This window comes from Trichechus manatus, unplaced genomic scaffold (assembly GCF_000243295.1).
Source record: "Trichechus manatus latirostris isolate Lorelei unplaced genomic scaffold, TriManLat1.0 scaffold00073, whole genome shotgun sequence".
NCBI lineage: Eukaryota > Metazoa > Chordata > Mammalia > Sirenia > Trichechidae > Trichechus > Trichechus manatus.
The window spans coordinates 114822-130250 of NW_004444009.1; the positions used below are offsets into that span (position 1 = coordinate 114822).

Consider the following 15429-nt stretch of genomic DNA (forward strand, 5'->3'; position numbering starts at 1 on the left):
TGGTTACCTTGAAATTTATCAGTATCTTCCTAGGTTTGAACCAGTCTATTATTACTTGGTATCACCTTGCCTTCCTCTCCATTAGAAGGTTCTATACCTACACCATTTATTCCCTCTTTTATTGCTCTGATGTTGTTGTCATTTACAGATTAACCTCTCTGGTTTCTTGTAATTCTTTTGGTTTTGGATAGTCCTTGAGAGTTCATTTCCTAGGTTGTTATCTGGCTGGTACAATCCTGTGTCCTAGATTCAGACTGTGGTCTGATGTTGTTTGTTCTCAGATTGAAGGACTCCCTTTAATAATTCTTCTAAGTTTGGTTTGGTTTTTACATAGTCCCTTAATTTCCATTTATCTGGAAATGTCCTAATTTCACCATCATATTTGAATGAGATTTTTGCAGGATATATTATTCTTGGCTGGCATTTTTTTTCTTTCAAGGTTTTATATGCATCATCCCATTGCCTTCTTGCCTGCATACTATCTGCCAAATAATCTGATCTTAGTCTTATTCTTTCTCCCCTGTATGTGACTTTTCATTTTTCTCAGGCAGCTCTCAGGATTCTTTGTCTTTGGTTTTAGCGAGTGTGATTATGATATGCCTTGACGATTTTCTTTTGGGGTTGTCTCAGTCATCTAGTGCTGCTATAACAGAAATACCACAAGTGGGTGGCTTTAACAAAGAGAAGTTTATTCTCTCACATTACAGTAGGCTGTAAGTCCAAATTCAGGGCATCAGCTCCAGGAGAAGTCTCTCTCTCTTTCAGCTCTGGAGGAAGGTCCTTGTGATGCATCAGTCTTCCCTTGGTCTGGGAGCATCTCAGCCAGGAACCTCAGGTCCAAAGGATGCACTCTGCTCCCAGAACCACTTCTGGGTGGTATGAGGTTCCCAACTTTCTGCTTGCTTCCCTTCCCTTTTATCTCTTGAGAGATAAAAGGTGGTGCAGGCCACACCCCAGGGAAACTTCCTTTACATTGTCGGATCAGGGATGTGACCTGGGTAAGGGTGGTGTTACAATCCCACCCTAATCCTCTTTAATGTAAAATTACAATCACAAAATAGAGGACAACCACACAACACTGGGAAACATGGCCTAGCCAAACTGATACACACATTTTTGGGGGGACACATTTCAATCCATGACAGGGGTCTATCCTATATGGGGTTCATTGAGCTTCTTGGATGGCTAGCTTTTCGTCTTTCATGATATTGGGGAAGTTTTCTGTCAGTAGCTCTTCAGTGATCCTGTCTGTGTTTTCTGTTTTCTCCCCCTGTTCTGGAACTCCGATCACTCCCAAATTTTTGCTTTTGATTGTATCCCGCATAATTCTCAGGGTTTCTTCATTTTTATTCGATCTTTTCCCTGATTTTTTCTCAGAGGTGTATCCAAGTGTTTGTCTTCAACTTCACTGATCCTGTCTTCCATCATTTCAAACCTCTCCTCAGCCTTTCTATGACACTGCCTATTTCTGAAATGTTGCTGTTTTATCTTTTGGATTTCTAATTGTTGTTTTTGTATGATTTCTAGTTGTGAATTTATTTTGGCATTTTGTTCCTGTAATATTTTCCAGAATTCTTCCATTTTTTGTCTGCATTTTCCATAAATTTGTCTGTCTTTTCCTTGAATTTGTCTATTTTTTCCTCATTTTTGTCTGCTTTCTTGCTTCAACTCTTGGATAGCTCTGAATATTAGCGATTTGAAATCCCTATCAGGTAGTTCCAGTGTCTTTTCTTCTACTGGAAAGTCATCTGGTGTTTTATTTTAGAAGCCTACTAGAACCATCTGTCCTGTTTTTTTTTTTTTTATATATATATGGTTTAATATTGTCTGCTGTCTTCAGGACATTCAGTAGTTATTTTCCTTGTTGATTGATTGTAGATTTGTTTGTTTCCTGCTTTTTTGTTTTATTTGGTTATGTCTGAGCAGGCAGGCTGGGCGTTCTTTGTTGTTTGCTCGTCTGTGGGCACAATACTTTTTGCCTCCTTCTCCAATGGGCAGGGTCAGTCACTCAGGTATGGTACAGAAGGGCAGGTCCAGATGAAGGACAGTTGCTGGGATGGGTTGTTTGTGGCACATACTAGGGCTGATAGGATAAGCCAGGAATCAGTGCAGGGCAGGTTCTGGTAGGCCATGCCTGTGCTGCTTGGGGGTGTGATGTTCAGCACACGGTGCAGGTAGGCAGGAAGAACAGAGGAGACTGTGATGTGTGGAGCTAAGATGGATATGAGAAAGAGGAGAGAGAGGAGAGAGGAACAGGAGTCAAAAACATACAAACAAACAAAAATGAGTGCTGAGGGAGCTTGCCGTTGGAGTGGAGAGATGAGAGTCTGAGAAATGGAGAAAAACAAAAATAAAAAAAGAAAAAGGGTAGAATAAAAAATGAATAAAAATTAGGGAAAAAAAAGAAAAGAAAAGCTCCCAGGTATCCCACCAGTGTGGCTGCGAGGACTGGGGAAGTTGCTTCCAGGCTGTGAAGTACAACGTGGCTAGAAGGGGTAGATGTGTCACACAGGGCCAGGTATTCAGGAGACGGGAAGAGAAGGTAAGTATAGAGAGACGAGAAACTGAGAAATGAAGAAAGACAAAAAGGGAAAATGAGAGAAAAGAAAACAAAGAAACAAAAACAAAATCAAAAAAGAAAAGAAAAAAGAAATGCCCCCAGGGATCCCATGGCACGTCTACACAGACTGAGAGAGTAGCTCCCAAGCCATGCAGTGTAGCCTGGCTAGAAGGGGCTCCCAAGCCGAGAAAAGAAAAAGAAAACAAACAAACAAACAAACAAAAAGCCCTGGGGATCCCACCAGCATGGCAGCATGGGCCGGGAATCAGTTCCACATTTGAGTGGCATTTCACAGGCTTTCAGGAAGAAGCAAAGATGGCAGGCACACAGATCCGGATCTTTGAGAGAAAGGAGGTGGACGTGGTGAGAGGTATGGAAGAAACCAAAAGAATCACAAAAAAGCAACACCAGCAACCAACAAATGGCACTCAGGGAGCCGGCCAGTGGGGGGCATGTAGAATCCAAGTAGCACAGGGGTGAAGCCAGTGCTTCCTGGCCAAGAGATGGTGGCTGCAGGAAGCAGAGGAGGCCGAGTGCGGGTGAAGAAGGGTGGAGGGTGGGAAAGCGTATATCGCTGGTTACCGGTTGTTCTGTCTCCTGCTGGGAGCTCCGTGAAGCTGCTTTCCTGTACTCCCTGTTAACCACTCTCCAACAGGAATCGAAGATGGCGGATCCATGCTGCATTAACTGATAGGGAACCTCTGCATGTATCTCTCCTTGCTCTCTGTTCTCTGTCAGTTTCTTTTCCATTCGGTGCTTGGCTGAGTTCTTTATCTCTTCATTTGATGCTTAGGATTTCCAGACTGACGTTTGTCTCTGTTTGACTTAGTTTTTCTGATCTCTGCTGTGGAGGGACTGCATGGTGGTTCTGTCTATAGCACCACGTTACCCAGAAGTCCTCCTCTCCTGCTTTTTTGAAGACAGTGTCAGTTAAGTAATACCGGAGAAGGGTGAGTCCTAGTCTTAATCCTTTCTGAGTGCTGCTTCATAAAAGAGAGGGTCAGACACAGGAGGAAGACACCATGTGAGGAAGATCCTTCACAGACTAATGAAAGCCAAGAAACAAAACTTCCGGGAGGCTATCGACAAGGAAGGCTCTTCCTCCAGGAGCCCACAGGAAGCATAGCCCTGCCAATACCCAAATTGGGACTGCTACTACCCAGAACACTGAGGAAAATAAACATGTGCTCTTCAAAGCCAGAAACTTAGCTATGTTTTTATTAAAAACAGGTCTTCCTAAGAAATTCTGAGTGATTGCTACAAATGACCAAGAACAGAACCTCAGCTGCCACTTGAACAAGTCTCATTGATTAAGGGGCGAAGTAGTTCTGTTGTCCCAAGAGATTCTCCATACGTGCTGATTTGTGTTTCCACCAAGAAGAGGAGGAACAGCAATCTGACCACCTCCAGAAAAGCAACCAAAAGCTAGAAAAGTAACAAAGGCACGTAACTCAAAGAAACTTGCTCTCTTGAAGACACGAGTGCAGGAAATGGACTAGATTAACACCACAGCAAGTCTATCTTTTAAAACAACAAAGATCAGGGGAAAGCACAAATGCAGTCCCCCACTACCACAAATTAGCAGTTGAGTTTCCCACATTTGGGGAAATTGCAGGGGTCAGCACATCAGGAGTGCAATGGATAACCCTTGTCCTGGGAAAACCACCTTTGTGACCATGGTATCTCCTCTGCCAGGTAAGTATGAGTTCCTCACCTGCCAAGATTTCCTCGCAGTTTATGGCTGCACCACAGATGAGAGTGGGGTTCTCTTATTCCCCATTCTCGGGATTTTTCAGGTTTCTGGGGAGTGCAGTTGTAAAACCCCAGCCTCGGGAAGTGAGAGAAACTACGAAGCCCCAAAATTCCTTCTTTTGGTCGCTTTTATGGGACTTGAATCTTCGAGAAGCATAATTTGGGGTCTGATTCAAAGCGGATGGAGGTCCAGAGGGCTCTGAGGGTAAAAGTCACTAACAGCCTAAAGCTGCTTTTAAGCAGCTACCAAGAGTCAAAAGTAAAACATACCATCCCTGGATGGGCTCCAACCACCAACCTTTCGTTTTACAGCCGAGCTCGCTAACCGATTGCTGCGCCACAGGGACACAGGGAGTTTGAATTTCAAACAGGTTCTGATGTCAGGAATTGCCCTTTAACCTCAGGTTGGGGACACTTTCGCATCCTTCTGGCCTGCCCAACCCCGCGCGCTGCAGAGATTGGGAGCATAAGAGACACTTAGGACAAGAATCATGCTGTAGAAGGCTCACATTCACTCCTCACCACCCACAGGGAAGAAAGCTCACAAGCCACCGCCCAGCAGGACTCCGCGTTCTGAGGGTACCGAGATCTGCCCCAGCCTCCCCCGTCAGGAGTTCACAGTGCCCCCCGCTCCGCGTAGCATCCGCAGCCTTTCCAAGGAATTTTGAGAAAGTCATTAACCGCGGGCACTGTGAAGTGCATTATTGTCAGGGGCAACCATAGGAGGCACTGATAAGGAATTACGAAGAACAGAGCGTCAGTGTAAGCTTCATACCAGCTTAAATTGAGTAAAGTTGACTGTTTATTAGTAGTAGGACAATGTACAACTGTAGCTTTAATTCCATATGGAGCTGCAACTACACTATAGCTTTGTACCCCTTTGCAGGCTACTTGCAAGCTTGCATTCCATAGTTTTTTTTTTGGCTCAATAATAAACTTAACTCATGCTATGCTTATTAACAGGTGTATTCCTTTGGCTTTTGATTTCTTATTTCCGCCACAGCCTCCAGAGAGGAAATGAAGAGCTTGCAGGACTGAGGCTGCAGACCTCGCAGTGAGGAAGGGAAGGCAGGGAAACAGCAGGTTATCTTGGGGCTGCGGGAACTTTCTCTTGTGCCTAAAGAACTGGGAAAAAAGCACCTACGATGGTCGTGGAAAGCTTCCAAATTCCAGTAGCAGGACTAGGAGGGTGGATTCGTGGTAAGTCTTGGTGGAACCTCTTGGGGTAGGTTGAAAGAGATCCTTAGATACTGGTTGTCCTTTCTTTCCATGGACCGTGGAGTTCCGTGTGGAGGAAGAGAGCACAGGTAGAGAACATTCTCAGAGGCCCAAGGTAGGGTGGAGTCGCTCCAGGAGTCAGATGCCCTCTCTGTGCATCAGTTTCTATCCACGGCCCTGTTCCCCCCTTGTGCTCTGAAGCAGGACACTCAGAGGCCTGGACCGTGACTTAGTGTGGGTCAGCTCTGGAACCAAATAAATCCATTAAACCCTCTGCAAATCTCACTTTCCTCATCAGCAATGCACCCAGGTTGACTTCAATGTCTGCCCAGATATCTTACATTTATCCCAGATGTTAGATTTAGCAGTCTTCAAAGCAGCTATTACAAACACAAAGAGAGAAAACAAGATGTCAATGAGTGATCTGATAGACAATCTCAACAGAGCTGTGAAAAGCATCAAAAATAAGCAAATGGAAATTCTAGACTGCCCAAAGGGCTCATAAACAAAGTGGCCTAGCAGCTGGGATGCAAATTATGCTTGGGCTCAGTGACATGGTGTTCCACTCACCAAGGCTAATCTGACTACAGCCACTACTGAATGCCCAAACAGCCAGCAAAGAACAACTCTCAGCCCCTGATATGACACCAGTCCCCAGTGGAGGTGGGGAGTTTCAGCCAGTTACATGATGGTAGATTGAGCAAATAGGGCCTGCCATGGTTAGTATTATGTGTCAACTTGATTAGGTTATGATTCTCAGTGGTTTGGCAAACATTGAACGGACTGCTTTTCCATAATGTAATGTAATATAATCACCTCCATGATGTGATCTGATGTGATCAGCCAATCAGTTGTAAGAGGAGTTTCTTCAGGGGTGTGGCCTGCATCCAATATATATGGACATTCTGGCAAAACTCTCTTGCTTGCTCTGGATCTTGCATCTAACTGGTCATCCTCTGACCTCCAGTTGTTGGGACATGAGCCAGGTGCCTGCCACCTGACATGCAGATCTTGGGATTCGCCAGCTCCTGAAACCCTGTGAACAAGAGGCTTTCTGCCTGACCTGCCAGTTTTGGGTTCCTCAGCCCATGCAACCATATGAGTTAGGAGAAGCCTCCAGCCTGACACCTGACCCACCATGGCTTTGGGACTTGCTAGACTCTGCAATTGTGTGAGCCATTTCCCTGATATAAATCTCTATATATATATATATATATTTATATATATACACTTCACTGGTTTTGCTCCTCTAGAGATCCCAGCCTAAGACAGGGCCCTTGCAACATGGGAGGGTCAGTGCTTTGTTCTCACTGGAATAGACACTCACTCTTGATATGGATTTGTCTTCCCTACCTGCAATGATTCTGCAAAAACAACCATCTGTGTGGACTTACAGAACGCTTTATCCCTCATTATGGTATTCCACACAGCATTGCTTCTGACCAAGAATTAATTTGAACATTGCATTGGGCTCATGCTCTTACCCTGAAGTGGCTAGCATGATGGCATGATCCTTTTCAAGTCTCAGTTTCAATGCTAGTGGATGACAACACCTTGAGGATCTGGGTAATGTCCTACAGGATGTAGTACATGCTCTAAATCAATGGCCAGTATATGGTGATGTTTCTCCTGGGTTCACAAATCAAGGGGAGGAAATGAGAGTGGCTCCTCTATTATCCCTAGTGACACAACAGTAAAAATTTTTTTAAAAATGTTTTTGTTATTGTGCATTAGGTGAAATTTTACAGAGATAATTAGTTGCCCATTCGACAGTTTGTACATAAAGTGCTCCATGACATTGGTTTCATTCCCCACAATGTATCAGCACTCTCCCTTTTTCTGTCCTAGGTTCCCCATTTCCTTTCGTCCTGATTTTTCTACCCCTTCCTGCCTTCTCATCTTTGTTTTTGGTCAAATGTTGCCATTTTGAGTTCGTATAATTGATTGTTCTAAGGAGCATGCTCCTCTCGGGTGTTATTGTTTATTTTGGTTAAGAGCTATGGCTGCGAACCAAACAGTCTGCAGTTTGAATCTACCAGCGTTCCCTGGAAACCCAATGAGGCAGTTCTACTCTGTCCTATAGGGTCACTATGAGTCTGAACTGACTGGACGGCAACAGGTTTGGTTTTTTGGTTTTGGTCTATAGTTTGGCTGAAATGTGGACTCCAGGAATGGTTTCAGTTCCAGTTCAGAAGGGTGTCTTAGGGCCATAGTCTCGGGGGTTCCTCCAGTCTCTGTTAGACCAGTAAGTCTGGTCTTTTTTGTGAATTAGACTTTTTGTTGTCCAACTTTTCTACAACTCTGTCCGGGACCCTCTGTTGTGATGCCAGTTAGAGCAGTCAGTAGTGGTAGCCTGGAACCATCTAGTTCTTCTGGTCTCAGTGCTATGTAGACTGTGGTTCATGTGGTCCATTAGTCCTTTGGATTAATCGCTCCCTTAAGTCTTTGGTTTTCTTCACTCTTCTTTGCTCCAGACGGTAAGAGACCAATAGTTGTATCTTAGACTGCTACTTGCAAGCTTTTAAGACCCGAGATGCTACTCACCAAAGTAGGATGGCAGAACATTGTCTTTATGAACTATGCTATGCCAATTGATGTAGATGTCTCATGAGTCTATGGTCCTTCGTCTCTGAGCCTAGGAACTTCATCCCACTAGGTGTTTGGTTATGTTTAGGAAGTTGTCCTTACTGTGGCCCCTGTGTGCTCTATTATTTATATTAATATATAAACAGCACCTACAGTTATGTATATGGAAATATCCACCACCAAACCTCTATCTGCAGGTGGGTGTGTTCCCTTACACCTTCCCACACCTCTTGGCATTCCTATCTACCTATGTATCCATTCATAAATTAGTGTTTCTTAATACTATTGTTGCAGGATTGTCTATGTTAATTACCAATGTTGCCCTTTGTTCTTGCGTCCCACTCAGGTCCTCCCATGCCTTGGTCATGTTTTACTGACTTCCCCCATATTGTGTATTGCCTTTCCCTTCATCAATATTAACACGTGTCTTCTATTTGGTAATTTTCCCTCCCTCACCCTCCCATCCCTGGTAACCATCAAAGAGCTTTTTTTTTCCTGTATGTAAACCTTTTCTTGTTTCTTTATAATAGTGGTCTTGTGCAATATTTGTCCTTTTGCGATTGACTTATTTCACTCAGCATAATGTCTTCCAAATCCATCCACATTGTGAGATGTTTCACGGATTCGTCATTATTCAGTTTCATTGCTTAGTATTCCACTGTGTGTATATACCACAGTTTACTAATCCATTCATCTATTGATGGGCACTTAGGTTGCTTCCATCTTTTTGCTATTGTGAATAATGCTGCAATGAACATGGGTGTGCATATGTCTATTTGTGTCACGGCTCTTATTTCTTTAGGGTATAGACCTAGGAGTGAGATTGCTGGGTCATATGGTATTTCTATTTCTAGCTTTTTAAGGAAGCACCATACCATTTTCCACAGTGATTGTGCCATTTTACATTCCCACCAGCAGTGTATAAGAGTTCCAGTCTCCCCACAACCTCACCAGCATTTGTTGTTTCTGTTTTTATGATCAGTGCCATTCTTGCCAGGGTGAGATGGTATCTCATTGTAGTTTTGATTTGCATCTCCCTCATGGCTGATGATCACGAGCATCTCTTCATGTGTTTGTTAGTCGCCTGAATGTCTTCATTGGTGAAGTGTCTGTTCATATCCTTTGCCCATTTTTAAATTGGATTGTTTGTCTCTTTGTTGTTGAGATGTTGAAGTTTTCTATAAATTTTAGAGATTAGATACTTGTCGGACCTGTCATAGCCAAAAAATTTTCCCCAGTCTGTAGGTTCTCTTTTTACTCTTTTGAAGAAGTCTTTTGATAAGCATAACTGTTTAATTTTTAGGAGGTCCCATTTATCTAGTTCGTCTTCTGCTGTTTGTGCATTTTTAGTATGTTTGGTATTCTATTTATGCCATATGTTAGGGTCTCTGCATTAGTAAAAATTTTGCTTCCCTCCCCTGCAACTTGGGCCTGTACTGATTTAGAAGTCTTAGTTCCCAAGAGAAGAATGCTTCCACCAGGAGATATAATAATGGCTATGTTGAAGTAGACATTGAGACTGCCACCTGGCCACTTTGAGCACCTTATGACAGGGACTCACCAGAGAAAAAGAGGCTTACTTTACTGACTGAGATGATTGATCCTCACCATTAAGAGGGAACTGAGTTGCCACTGCACAATGGAGGTAAGGGGGAGCATGCACAGAATGCAGGTGATATGCTGAGGTGCCCTGTCTTAGTTCTCTAGTGCTGCTGTAACAGAAACACCACAAGTGGGTGGGTTTAACAAATAGAAATTTATTTTCTCACAGTTTAGGAGGCTAGACATCCAAATTCAGGGTGCCAGCTCTAGGGGAAGTTTTTCTCTCTGTGTTGGCTCTGGAAAACGGTCCTTGTCTCTTTTGAGCTTCTGCTCCTGGGTGATCTTCATGTGGCTTGGTGTCTCTCTTCCCCCATCTCTGCTTCTCTCGCTTGCTTATTTAATCTTTTTCATATCTCAAAAGAGATTGACTTAAAACATACGCTACACTAATTCTGCCTCATTAACATAACAAAGAAAACCCATTCCCAAATGGGATTATAACGACAGGCATAGAGGTCAGGATTTACAACATGTATTTCTGGGGACACAGTTCAACCCATACCATGTCCCTTAGTACTCACTGTCCCCTGCAATTCAAATCAGTGGAAAACTGCAACAACCCAATACAGTCAGGACTGAAAATGGCCCAGACCCGTTAGGAATGAAGGTTTTGGGTTGCCTCACCAGGCAAGACAAGCGACAAGCTGTTGTGCTTGCTGATGGCAAAGGGAATATGAAATGGGTATTGAAGAAAGTAGTTATATATATCAGCTATGACCGTGTGAGAGTTGCAGAAATTAAGTCTGTAATAGTTATGAGTATTTCTTCCTTATTTTGATATGAATACATTTGTGTATATATTAACCTATATTTCTCTTTTTTCCTCTTGTACCCCCTACCAGCTAACATAATATTTGTTGTAGTAGTTAACTTTTTATCTCAGTTTTAAGTTACAGAGTGGCAAAGGGGGGATGTGACTCAACTAGAAAAAGAAAAAACATCACTCAAAAATGAATAACGAACTTCATATCCTCTTTTGGGGAAAAGGCTAACGTGTTTTCATGGTACCAGAAAAGCATGATTTTGGCATTGTCTTTTTCTTTTTTTTTTAAAGCTAAAACTCACTGTAGTTGATTCTTGACTCATAGCGACCCCATAGGGCAGAGAAGAACTGCCCCATAGCGTTTCCAAGGAGTGGCTGGTAGACTCAAAAACTGTCGACCCTTTGGTTAGCAGCCAGCTCTTAACTACCGCACCAGCAGGGCTCCTCTTTGAAAGTTAAGTATGGTTAAAAGAAAAAACAGAGGAGGCGAAAGAAGAGGAGAAAGGGGAGGAGGGCAGAAGAAGTTGTGCGTGGATGCCAAGTGAACAAGAGGTGGACTGTGGTGGACTTGTAGTGTTTCAATTTAGCTAAGCTGAAGATACATTTCCCAGAATTCCCATTCCTGCGTAGCTTTGGGTCAAAGGAGACATTTGCTAAGATTTGGGAGGTGGAATTGAAGTGGCCACAATATTCTTTTGTATCCTGGGAAGGGCAGGGCAGAGCAGCAGGGTATGAAGCGCTGTTACAGGTCACACATGTTGTCATTTATCTCCTGGCTCACCTTGTGGGTGTGGGGCTTGCAGCAACTACAAGGTACCAGATCTCCTTCTCTTTAATGACACTCCCATCATTAAGGTTGGGAGTTTGGAGGAGGTGAGAGACTGAGGCAGATTCCAGACCTCCCTTCCTTGTGGGTTTTATTCATAGTTTGTTATTGCAAGCTGCCAATCCGATGTAAACCCCCGTGGTATTAGGGGAGTCCCAGGATGCTTCTGGGACATCCTTTTTGAGAAATCAAATTTGGAAAATATCAAGTTAGTGTCTGAATAGAGCCTCTAACAAAATACAGAACACAAGAGACAAAACCATGGTGAATCAAGGAAACCTTCAAAGCCTGTATTTAAAAAAAAAAAAAAAAACAACCCTCAACCAGTTTTAAGGAGTTTCTGCTTTGCTCTATGAGGTTAGAGTGCACAAATCGCATAGCCCCCTAGCACAGGAGTCCTGCAAATGTTTCTCTGAAATCTGTGGCAAAAAAAAAAGTGGCCTGAGAGGTGGCTTTCCAGGCTGTGAAAATAGTTTCTTAATGACGCTAAAAAGTGCATCAGCTGTGTAGTTTGTCGCTGTCTGGCCATTTTGGAAAAAAGTTGAGCATTCACTAGAGAATGGCCCAGTGCGAAATCCCTTATTAATTAAGGAGCAAACAGATTATTATCTCAGGAGATTCTCCTGGCGTGCAGAGAAAAGCAGGAACAAGTACTCCTCAACAGAAACAACCAAAGACTAGAAAAGGAAAAAAAAAGAGGAACCCAACTCAACGAACCACCCACTATCTAAAGCCCCATACAAGAAGCGAGCTAGCTTAATTTACAGCAAACCTATTTTTTTTTTTTAACAGCAAACATGAGGGGAGAGCGCGAATGCAGTCCCTCACTAACACAAATTATGCAGTCGAGCTTCCCACATTTCGGGAAATAGCAAGGGTCAGCACATCCGGCGTGCAAGAAACAAGGCTGGCCCTGGGAAAATCACCAGCGTGATCACGGTAACTCCTCTACTAGGTAAGTATGAATTGCTCGCCAGCCGCCCCGCCACAGCTTCACACTCCTTACCCTTCACTCATATGGTCATCTCGCTATCCTCACTCCTGAGGCCTCATATCACCTCTACGCTCCTATTGCACAAAATTTCAAACCATAGACCTGGACTCCTTCCCACAGCACGGACAATCATAACTTGTTTAAGCAGCCAATGCCGATCCAGCAGTCACTGCGCTGCCAAGTCTACAAACAACAAGGTCCGACAGTGACGTCACGGAACGCTATCTTCCCTCCCGCCCACGCCCCACCCCCCTGCCCGCGTTTTTTCTCCTCCCATTCTTCCCAGCCACCCAATGACCGGGCCGGCAGCCCGAGGAAGAAGTGACGTCTACCTTGCCCCCCCACCCAGCTACCATCTCCCCCGGCCTAGCCAAGCCTTGTCCCTCCCCAACTGAGCGGGTTCTTCACCTCTCTCCTGCCCACGTTTCTTTGAATCTGTGAAACATTTTATAACATGGGAGAATCTGGAGGGCCTTATGCTTAGTGAATTTACTCAATCACAGAAGGACAAATATTGTATAAGACCACTATTATAAGAACGCAAGAAAAGGTATAAACACAGAATAAAAACGTTCTTTGATGGTTACAAGAGTGGGGAGGGATGAAGAGAGTTATTCACTAACTAGATAGCGGACAAGAATTATCTTAGGTGAAGGGAAGGGCAGCACATACTACAGGGCAAGTCAGCACAACTGGACTAAACCAAAGCTAAGAAGTTTCCTGAATACAACCAAACACTTCAAGGGACAGAGCAGCAGGGGTGGGGTTCCGGGGATCATGCTTTCAAGGGACATCTAGGTCAACTGGCATAGCAAAGTTTATTAAGAAAATGTTCTGCATCACAGTTGGGTGAGTGGCATCTGGGGTCTTAAAAGCTAGCAAGTGGCCATCTAAGATGCATCAATTGTCCCAACTCACCTGGAGTAAAGGAGAAAGAAGAATACCAAAGACACAAGGAAAGTATTAGCCCAAGAGACAGAAAGGGCCATATAAACCAGAAACTGCATCATCTTGAGAAGAACTAGATGGTGCCCAGCTACCACCAGTGACTGCCCTGACAGGGAACACAACAGAGAGTCCCTGATGGAGCAGGAGAAAAGTGGGGTGTGGAACTCAAATTCTAGTAAAAAGACCAGACTTAATGGTCTGACTGAGACTAGAGAAACCCCAGAAAGCATGGCCCCCGGAATCTCTGTCAACCCAGAACCAAAACAATTCCTAAGGCCAACTCTTCAGAGAAAGATTAGACTGGACTATGGGACATAAAATGATACTCGTGAAGCGTGTGCTTCTTAGCTCAGGTAGATACATGAGAATAAACGGGCAGCTCCTGTCTGGAGGTGAGACGAGAAGACAGAGAGGGTCAGGAGCTGGTTGAACAGACACGGGAAATCAGGGGTGGAAAGAAGGAGTGTGCTGTCACAGTATGGGGAGAGCAATTAGGGTCATGTTTCAATGTATGTATAAATTTTTGTATGATAGACTAACCTGAATTGTAAACTTTCACTTAAAGTACAATTAAAAAAAAAAAAGGCCATTAGCCCACAATCACAGCCTGTCCCCTGAGAGCTCGGGGAAGCCATAGTCTTTATAGATTTCTTAATGCATCATAATGCAGAATTTCCACAGGATTTTCTCGTCTTTCTTCTTCCCTTGGTTTTTCCAGTCTTCTCTGACCTAGAAGCTCACAGATGCTAATACAAAAAAACTTTTAAAAACTACCCTGCATTTTGAAATTCCAGAAACATTACCATTACCTTTTTGTGAAAAAGGGAATCTAGTTATGGTATTCAAAACACACATCAGCTGCAGAACTTTATTTTAATGAAATAGGAAGGCTATGACAAGAATATAAATGTTCTGACAATGATTGGTGGAAAATTTATTTCAGTGTTTATAATGATCTGAAAGAATCAAGTGAATATACACAGATAGATAGCTTTCCAGTCAATATATGATACAGGCCTAAAGACAGCAAACTCATTCTCACGTAAATGAAAGAAATCAGGAAATATAAACTTAAAAAAAAAAAAAAAACCTATTTGACACCAAAATGCAGCCAAGGACAAAATTAATCACAACAAAAATCTTTTTTTTCTTTTTTTTATTGTGCTTTAGATGAAGGTTTACAGAGCAAATTAGTTTCTCATTAAACAATTAATATGCATATTGCTTTGTGATGTTGGTTGCCCACCTGCAACATGCCAACACTCTCCCTTTCTTGACCTGGGGCTCCCCATTTCCATTCATCCAGCTTTCCTGCCCCCTCCTGCCTTCTTGTCCTTGCCCCTGGGCTGGTCTGCCCATTTAGTCTGGTGTACATGGTTGAGTTACGTGTATTATTTGTTTGTTTTATGGGCCTGTCTAATCTTTGGCTGAAGGATGAACCTCAGAGATGACTTCAGTACTGAGTTAAAAGCATGTCCAGGAGCTGTATTATCAGGTTTTTTCACAAAAATCTGAAGAATGAAAAAGCTGTGTGTGCTGGATATTCTGCATTTGTCCTCTAGATCCATTCTCACCATTATCCACCCCATTCTATGCCCCAGGAGGCTGACTCCTGCCCACTCGCTTCCTGGAAGACACAGCCAATTGGATGTATTAACTGGAGATGGGAGAGTGGCAAAAGTATGAGGTGGGAGTAATTATTCCCTGCAGGCTGGCAAGCTTGTGTTCTCTCCGTGAAATCCACAGTGATTGTCCTGGTGCACTCAACTACAGCTGCAGACTTAGCTACAACTATAACTTCTCCCAGCTTCCAGAAATAGTTCTCTCCACTTGCCCCACAAGGTATAGGGGCAATGACTCTTCACTGTTGCTCAAGCGGAGATGTCACACCCTCTTTTGGTAACTGCATTCCCCTCTTGGACAGAGTCCAGTAATTTTGAGCTGGAGGCCCCAGGAAACTCCTTCAATCCTCAGCAGGTAGGGCCTTCACAGAACCTCAGAGAATGCGCCACAGAATTATCTGGGCGCTAACTGCATCTCTAGTCAGCTCATCAGCAGAAGAATAAATACACCCTTCCTCCTTCAAAACTACCTCCAGTGAAAATTTCATAATCTTGTAGGCAGAACCATTTCCCTACAATAGTCAAAAGACAATGAAATGGTAAAATACTTGAAAAAGC

At 43.5% G+C, this 15429-nt stretch overlaps 2 non-coding genes across 2 annotated transcripts; both read right to left on the reverse strand.

Annotated features, from left to right (window-relative positions):
• Positions 1–4100: 4100 nt before the first annotated feature.
• Positions 4101–4263, reverse strand: LOC111821254 (U1 spliceosomal RNA). The gene has a single exon (XR_002824709.1). It is a non-coding gene; the product is annotated as a U1 spliceosomal RNA (small nuclear RNA).
• A 7843-nt stretch (positions 4264–12106) lies between these two features.
• LOC111821255 (U1 spliceosomal RNA) lies at positions 12107–12270 on the reverse strand. The gene has a single exon (XR_002824710.1). It is a non-coding gene; the product is annotated as a U1 spliceosomal RNA (small nuclear RNA).
• Between the last annotated feature and the right edge of the window lie 3159 nt (positions 12271–15429).